The 7,540-nt window shown below is 43.4% G+C and overlaps 2 non-coding genes across 2 annotated transcripts; one reads left to right on the top strand and one right to left on the bottom strand.

The window, feature by feature from the left end:
- Window positions 1–1,794: 1,794 nt before the first annotated feature.
- Trnay-gua (transfer RNA tyrosine (anticodon GUA)) lies at window positions 1,795–1,885 on the bottom strand. The gene is given in 2 exon segments: window positions 1,795–1,830; window positions 1,849–1,885. It is a non-coding gene; the product is annotated as a tRNA-Tyr (tRNA).
- Window positions 1,886–6,481: 4,596 nt separating this feature from the next.
- On the top strand, window positions 6,482–6,553 carry Trnap-agg (transfer RNA proline (anticodon AGG)). Its single transcript has one exon. It is a non-coding gene; the product is annotated as a tRNA-Pro (tRNA).
- Window positions 6,554–7,540: the final 987 nt, after the last annotated feature.

Here is a 7,540-nt window from a genome sequence, read left to right on the forward strand (position 1 = left end):
CGCTCTTTCCAGGTACTTTCAAGGACGTGTTTTTTCTCTCTCTTTAGAATGTTTGTGTCTATTACATGATCGAAGGAGTTCAGACGTTAACAGATTTCTCATTCAAATAGTACGCTAAGAATTACTATACTTCTGCAATCCATTCCCGCAGTAGAAAGGTTATCGCTGATGGTACCGTCTATGTGCTTGAATTTCAGAAAATTCTGTGATGAAACATTCATGTAATCTTAATATTTTCCTACAACAGATACGCAGTTCAAAAGAAGAATCTGTTTGGGTCCCTTACAGTACGTCCTCAATTATTTTCACTGTGTCGAAAAGCCATTCATGTAGATCAGATATTGTCTCGAAAGGATACTTTCTCAAATTTTCTTTCTTGACATCAGCCATGACGCTACTTACAGTTTTCTCGGATATGGTGACAACTATTGGATAATTTCAATAAATCCCAGATGTGGAATGTATCGTGCTTTCCGTATTTAATAAGTGATGAGATTTTTTCCGTTTTTATGAATCCACTTCACTCTTTAACACCTACGATAATCGATTGTACCTTTTGTCAGTGCTGCACAACAGAAATGCAAGATTATTCTTAACTTCTCATTTTCTCAAGTCATTTTAATAAAATCTGTGCTTTCTATGGTTTTATGATTATATCAGCAAGAAAAGCACAAGCGCCTTCTAACCAAACTGCCTGCCTATGGAATATCACCTCAGTTGTGCGACTAGATCGTGATTTCCTGTCAGAAAGTCATCGAGTAAAACAGAAGTAATATCCTGCATTCCCCTAGGAAGTGTTAAAGGTCTTTTGTTGTTCCTGCTCCATATTAACGACATAGGAGACAATCTGATTAGCCCTCTTAGAGTATTTTCATATGATTCTGTCATTTGCCATCTTGTAATTCATCTGATGACCCAAACGAATTTCAAAATAATTTAGATAAGATATCTATATGGTGAGAGAAGTGCCAATTTACCCTGAATATAGAAAAGTGTGAAGTTATTCACATGAGTACTAAAATAAATCCGCTAAATCACGATTACTCGGTAAGTCACACAAATCTGAAGGCCGTAAATTCAACTAAATACTTAGTCATTACAATTTCAAATAACGATCACATAGATAATGTTGTGGGTAGAGCAAACCAAAGACTGCGATCCATTGGCAGAACACTTAGAATGTGCGACAGGTCTACTAATGAGACTGCTTACACCGCGCTTGTCCGCCCTATTCTGGAGTATTGCAGTACGGTGTGGGATCCACATCAGGAGGGACTGGCGGATGACATCGAAAAAGTTCAGAGAAAGGCGGCTCGTTTTGTATTATCACGAAATAGGGGAGATACTTCCAGAGACATTTACGTGAATTGGAGTGTCAGTCGCTGAAACAAAGGCGTATTTCTTTGCGATGGGATCTTCTCATGAAATTTCAATCACCAGTTTCCTCTTCCGATTGCGAAAACGTTCTGTTGTCACCCACCTACATAGGGAGTAATGATCAAGTTAAATACAAGAAACCAGGGATGGCACAGAAAAATTTAAGTGCTCGTTTTTCCCGCGAGCTGTTCGAGAGTGGAACGGTAGAGAGACAGCTTGAAGGTGGTACATTGAACCCTCTGCCAGGCACTTAATTGTGAATAGCAGAGTAATCACGTAGAGGTAGATGTGAAATACACACATAGATGCTGATCCTGTCTTAGTCGTACCTTTGTCTTAAAAATGTCACAACAGTATGTACGACTAGGATGTAGCGGATTTTGTTAAGAAAAGCAAGGTCATGAACGTTTAAAATTTTCCTTCGGGCCGGATTTGAACCAGCGACCTATGGATGTCTGCTACTAAGCTCCTCTACAGTCCACCGCTCTACCAACTGAGCTACCGAAGGAATGTAGAGCTTTCGCCAGCCCGTGCACCAGATACGAGAAAGTGCCGCCAAGCGCAGACTGGCGGTCAGCGGTACCGTTACGTCACCTCCCATTCGCGCGAGGCCTACGAAGCTCTTTTACGTCGGCCACACCATTCATGTTGGTAGCGTCATTCAGATAGATAACGTGCTACTGACCGTTCGTTACACAGTCTGTCATCACAACACGGCGCTTGTAACTGGAAGCCGTCGTATGCCAATTTTCAAATAGCTCTATCAGAGGAGGAAATATACCTTCTTTTTGAAGTAGCTTTGACCAGAAATTTACCTCTTCCGTCACCTAGTGTGTCCGTTTATAACTTTCACACCTTCTCTTGCATACTCAGAGTCTGGCCATGATAAAATGAATCCAACTGGTAGGAATGACACAGACTCTGAGGAAACATGGCCAAAATGATTTGTAAAAACCTAACAAGTGTGTACACTGCCCTAACAACGAATGACAGCAGATATATGTAATTACAAAGATAATTTCTGAATAGTTAGTCTAATTTTTCATTAACTAAAAAATTACAATTCAATGAAATTTCAATTATATAATAAAATAATACGTTCGCCATCCTGAAGTGGAAAATTTATTCCCGAAATAACTGGTTACAATAGGATTTCTGTTTACATACTGATCACTAACACGTGTATGGGCGACGTTGGTCATTACTTGATTGTTTAACTGAGACATCATCGCTATTGCGAAATTAGTCAGTGACGAAAGAGGGTCCGCTAAAAGTGATCGGATCCAGTCAGGGGAGTCAAATTATAAAATAATATACACTAAAAACACACAGGAAAGGCATAAAAAGTGAGAACAAACTAAAAACTTGACGAAATGGGTGTTGATGGTGTTACAGACCGAGAAGATTGGAAAAGAGGTCCCAACCACAACCAACCTGCCTGGTTCTAAGGCTGAAATGGATCCTTATACCTGGAAATAAAAGCCACTAAGGAAACTAAGGATCAGTTCAACCGACCATGAATCGTCTACTAATATTTAATTTGAGGTATTGGGAAGAGGATATTTAGCACGAAGGGCCGAAAGAAGGGGACATTCCACCAATATGTGGGACACCGTCAGTCTAGCTCCACAACCACATTGGAGGGGGGGGGGGGGGGAGGGGGGGTCGTTACGTAGGAGGATACGAAATGTGAGCCTGGTATGACCAAATGCGTAGACGGCATAAAACAGTGGACTCCTTCCGAGAGGAGAGGAAGGAAGAGCGCCAAACTGCAGCAGATTCCTTGATTGTGCGGAATTTATTGCTCCGAGGAGTAGCGCACCAGATTTAATTCCGTTTTTGGGCAAAGAGAGATTTGGCGTAGATCCGCATATCCAAAGCTGGATCCATGAATGAAAATGGAGGGTGAGTATCTATCTGCTTCTCTAGCCAAACGTTCAGCTAGTTCAATCCCTGGGATGCCCACATGACTTGGAACCCAGAGAAAGACAACGGAACGGGCGTCACAGCAAAGGGGGCAGAGAAGGTCATGGATAGCAAAGACCAAAGGGCATCGCGAATAGCAGCAGTCGATTGCCTGCAGGCTGCTCAAGGAGTGTGACACAAATTAAAACACTGTGGAGGAGGGCCTGAGAAATGAAGTCTTAACTGGAGGCCAAAAGTCGAACTCTGCATGGCAATGCGTACTTCAGGCTGGGCACGTGTATTCGACATTAACACGAACAGTTTGGAGATTAGCTCGCAGAGCTGCTATCCATCGTCGTCCAGTGTGGGCTGCACCGTCTATGACACCAGGGGGCATCGACCGGACGTGACGTAACGGCTATTACGTAAGACATCCACTACGCAGCATTACTACCTGGTGGATATGTGCGTGATACTGTTGATGGGGTCTGCACACTTCCGGCCCGAGTGAGCTGCTAGTGCCCTGAGAAGACAATCCTATATTGCGCAACAAGAAATAACCAATATATCACTGTGAATGTTTTATTGGCGCTCTCGAGCATAAACAGACCCTCGTCACCTCAGGCTGCTCAGCACAATCCTTAATGACTGTAGAGGCGTCGGACTGGACTTCTATAGTTAGACATTATTTTAGTCATATTATAGTTCAGACCTACCACCAAACTCGCACTGTTAAGTTATTGCACCAGTTGAAATTCATCTCGATTCGGCGCAAACAGAAGATTCTCATCCTAGAGCAAAGGTTAATAAGAATTGATTTATTTACAGTTTAAGAATATGAATGTTTTTCTATGACTGCTATCAGTTTACCATTACCGTGATGAAATCTAACACAAGCTCCGGCAATAACGTATATATTCTTCAGTATACTAACTTTATGCACTGCTTTTTTTAAAAAACACTGTTAATGAAGTAAATCGAAAACTTTCTCAGAGTCTGTGAGTGACAGGATAAGTGTTAATTTAGACTCGCTGCGCCTTTCCGTGGTTTGGCTCATAAATTGTAAATGATTCAGCGATCTACATCCACTTGTAAAACTAATTTGCTCCTCTGCTTAAATATATTTCAATGTTTTTGCCTTATAATACTGAATATCTTGGACATTACAGCTACTACAGTTTGTTGTGGTTTTATTGCCTTCTTTCCTATGAAGTAGGGCAATTGTATTCCAGTTATCGGTATTGGCTTACTCTGCAGACATTCTATAAGTATTAAAGCAAATTGATTTTTTATTACTTTTTCGTAGCACAGTTCAAATGGATCTGAGCAATATGGAACTTAACATCTGAGGCTATCAGTCACCTAGAACCTAGAGCTAGTTAAACCTAACTAACCTAAGGACATCACACACATCCATGTCCAAGGCAGGATTCGAACCTGTGACCATACAGGTCGCGCGGTTATAGACTGAAGAGCATAGAACCGCTCGGCCACAACGGCCGACTCTAGCACAGTAATTACTTCGAATGTAATTCTGAAAGTTTCTGGGATCATAACTCGCTTTATACCCCGAATAGCTTTTATGTGCTCACTTGGCATTACTCGTGGAATTACATTATTTTCATTATTAGGTATTTGTGATTCTGGTTCGTTAGATGAACATGTATTATTTTGTTTATTGTTAACTAGCTGTTACCCAAGGCTGCGCTCGCATGTCAATTGTTTAGTTACGATGAGTGTTGACGAGTAAGCAAGCCACTGTAAATGCAATAACATCAGCTGCCCTCACATGTCTGCCTGTTCAGGTAAGAGTAGCTACTGATGTACGCCACACTCCTTCCCCTCCCAAGTTGTCCCCACGAACTACGCGTCGACATGTGAAGCATCACTGCTGAGCAGTGTGTGCAGTGGGACATGGGCAGGAGTGGGCATCTATGCATCTTGCTATTTTAGGTAGCATTCTCTACATCATACATCGTAACATATGGATCACCTTTCTGTAAGTGCAAGTATGACCGGTGTTGGACTCAATAAGCCACATGCGTGGTCTTAGGCTGTTCTTCACCATGTTAAATTTGGCTCTTCATAAAGCTCACAGTTTCAATAGCATATGATAGTCAACGGGAATCACTCATCGAATACACCACTTCGCGTCAGATCACGGTATGTAGGTGACATCGATGGTCGCCGGGTAACCGGCCAAGTATGCCTCGTGATGTTTTCAACTTTGGCTTCGTCTTTCCGCGAAAGGAGAGATAAGGTGGTGGCGTCCTGATCACCAGACTTTAAGCCGTGTCCTCGATTAAATTTCAGGCCTCTCCGCAGTCTCTCAAGGAGTGAGAGCCCGTTCATCGGGTGGGAACGTTGAGCTCGACGTCTCCTTTAGTGCGGCCATCGCCTCTCAGCTTCTCCCTCTTCTGGATTATCATACAACGCAAACTGACACCGTACTACACAAACCGATTTCAGTCTTCTGCACGTATCAGATACGCTTAACACACGTCTCACATAACGAAAGGCGCCGGTATGCAGGAAAGACAGGAAAATGATTTCCAATTAGTAGGTTAAACCGCCATCTCGGCGTCTGCCAGCCAACCACGCCACACGACTTTACTTATTTAGCATACGGTGTCGCTAGGACACAAACTACAGAAATTAATGTGAATTGGTGTCATTTTAAAAGTCAGCATCAAAATAAGACAATAGAATTTAATGCTCTCGCGTTAGGATTGTATTTTTAAGACACGTATTCTCATATTTACTAGGTCATTCAAATGCGGGCTTTTGTTCCATGTCCAAACTATGCCGAAGGCGAAGCGATGTAAACTATCAATCTCCTTCCTCATCTAACGTTTGAGCAGAGCGGAGAGAAATGCTACTTTTGTCGGATAATGCTGCAGTTTCCAATTACGTTAGCTTCTGTGTGATGCCAACTTGCTTCTCTTCTCTGCTTCGGAAGTCATTTTATTTGCTTAAGTCCAACAATTTCGTATTCGCCGCGCAGCTATAAAAGCAGGCAGCCTTGGCTGAAGGCTGCCAGACTTGCAGCACGTGCGCCCGTCCTGTACAGGTGTGGCTCGCCTCGCGAGGAGCCGCGAGGAGCCGCCGCCGCCGGCCGCACGGCGCGCGCCGCGTTCTGCGCGCAGCTGGACCGCCTCGCAGCGTCTCACTCAAGAGAAAGTCTTTTTCTCTCACGACCGGCTCGTTGGTCTAGGGGTATGATTCTCGCTTAGGGTGCGAGAGGTCCCGGGTTCAAATCCCGGACGAGCCCATGTTTTTGTATCATATTGCTAGCTTCGTGCAAATTGCAAACCTCTTGCAGTTTGCTAGAGCCGTTGGTACCTCTGATTTACTCATAGTTACTTACTGTGTCTTTACGGTGACGACTGCGAAAAATGAAGTGCTTGACTTATAATTTGCGTCTTGCTTCTGCTCTCATCTCACTCTTGATGGCGCTAGCTTCCACCAGTACTTGAATTTAGCCAAAGTAGATGATCAAAGTATCACAAATATTAAAAAGCTGCTGTTCATTTACTTTGACAATACTAAGTTGTCGTAGAAGTCAAGTTATATCAAGTCTCAATATTTGTCCTCTGAAAGGTGGTACCCGATTACGAACTATGACAAGATCGGAATATGATTTTGTCCCGTCCGCCCCCCGCCCCCCGCCCCCAACCCCCAGAAAATACCATTGTCTAAGATTTGCATAACAATAATGTATCAAAAAATGGCTCTGAGCACGATGGGACAACTTCTGCGGTCATCAGTCCCCTAGGCTTAGAACTACTTAAACCTAACTAACCTAAGGAAATCACACACATCCACGCCCGAGGCAGGATTTGAACCTGCGACCGTAGCGGTCGCGCGGTTCCAGACTACAGCGCCTAGAACCGCTCGGCCAATCCGTCCGGCAATACTCTATCATTATTATTTAAGTTTTGTTCGCCGCCTCCCCTCCCCCCCCCCCCCCCCCCTGAATGTAACAAATGCCTACGATCTCCAAAATAACACTCTATCACTACTTCTTCTCCTTCTTCTTCAGTAGTTCTACAGCCCTCAGTGACCTTGGCTTCTTTAACGATATTCTTCCTCACTTCTCGGTTATTTGCTACTACTTTCCAGACTCCCATACCGGCGAGATCCATTATTACGTCGTCAATCCACCTTCTTCTAGGTCCCCTTTTCGCCTAGCTGAATAGATCACAGCTTTCATCATTTGCTTTGGAATTCTATCATCTGACAGTTTTCTCCAAGTGCC

The sequence above is a fragment of the Schistocerca gregaria genome, chromosome 2 (genome assembly GCF_023897955.1).
Source record: "Schistocerca gregaria isolate iqSchGreg1 chromosome 2, iqSchGreg1.2, whole genome shotgun sequence".
NCBI lineage: Eukaryota > Metazoa > Arthropoda > Insecta > Orthoptera > Acrididae > Schistocerca > Schistocerca gregaria.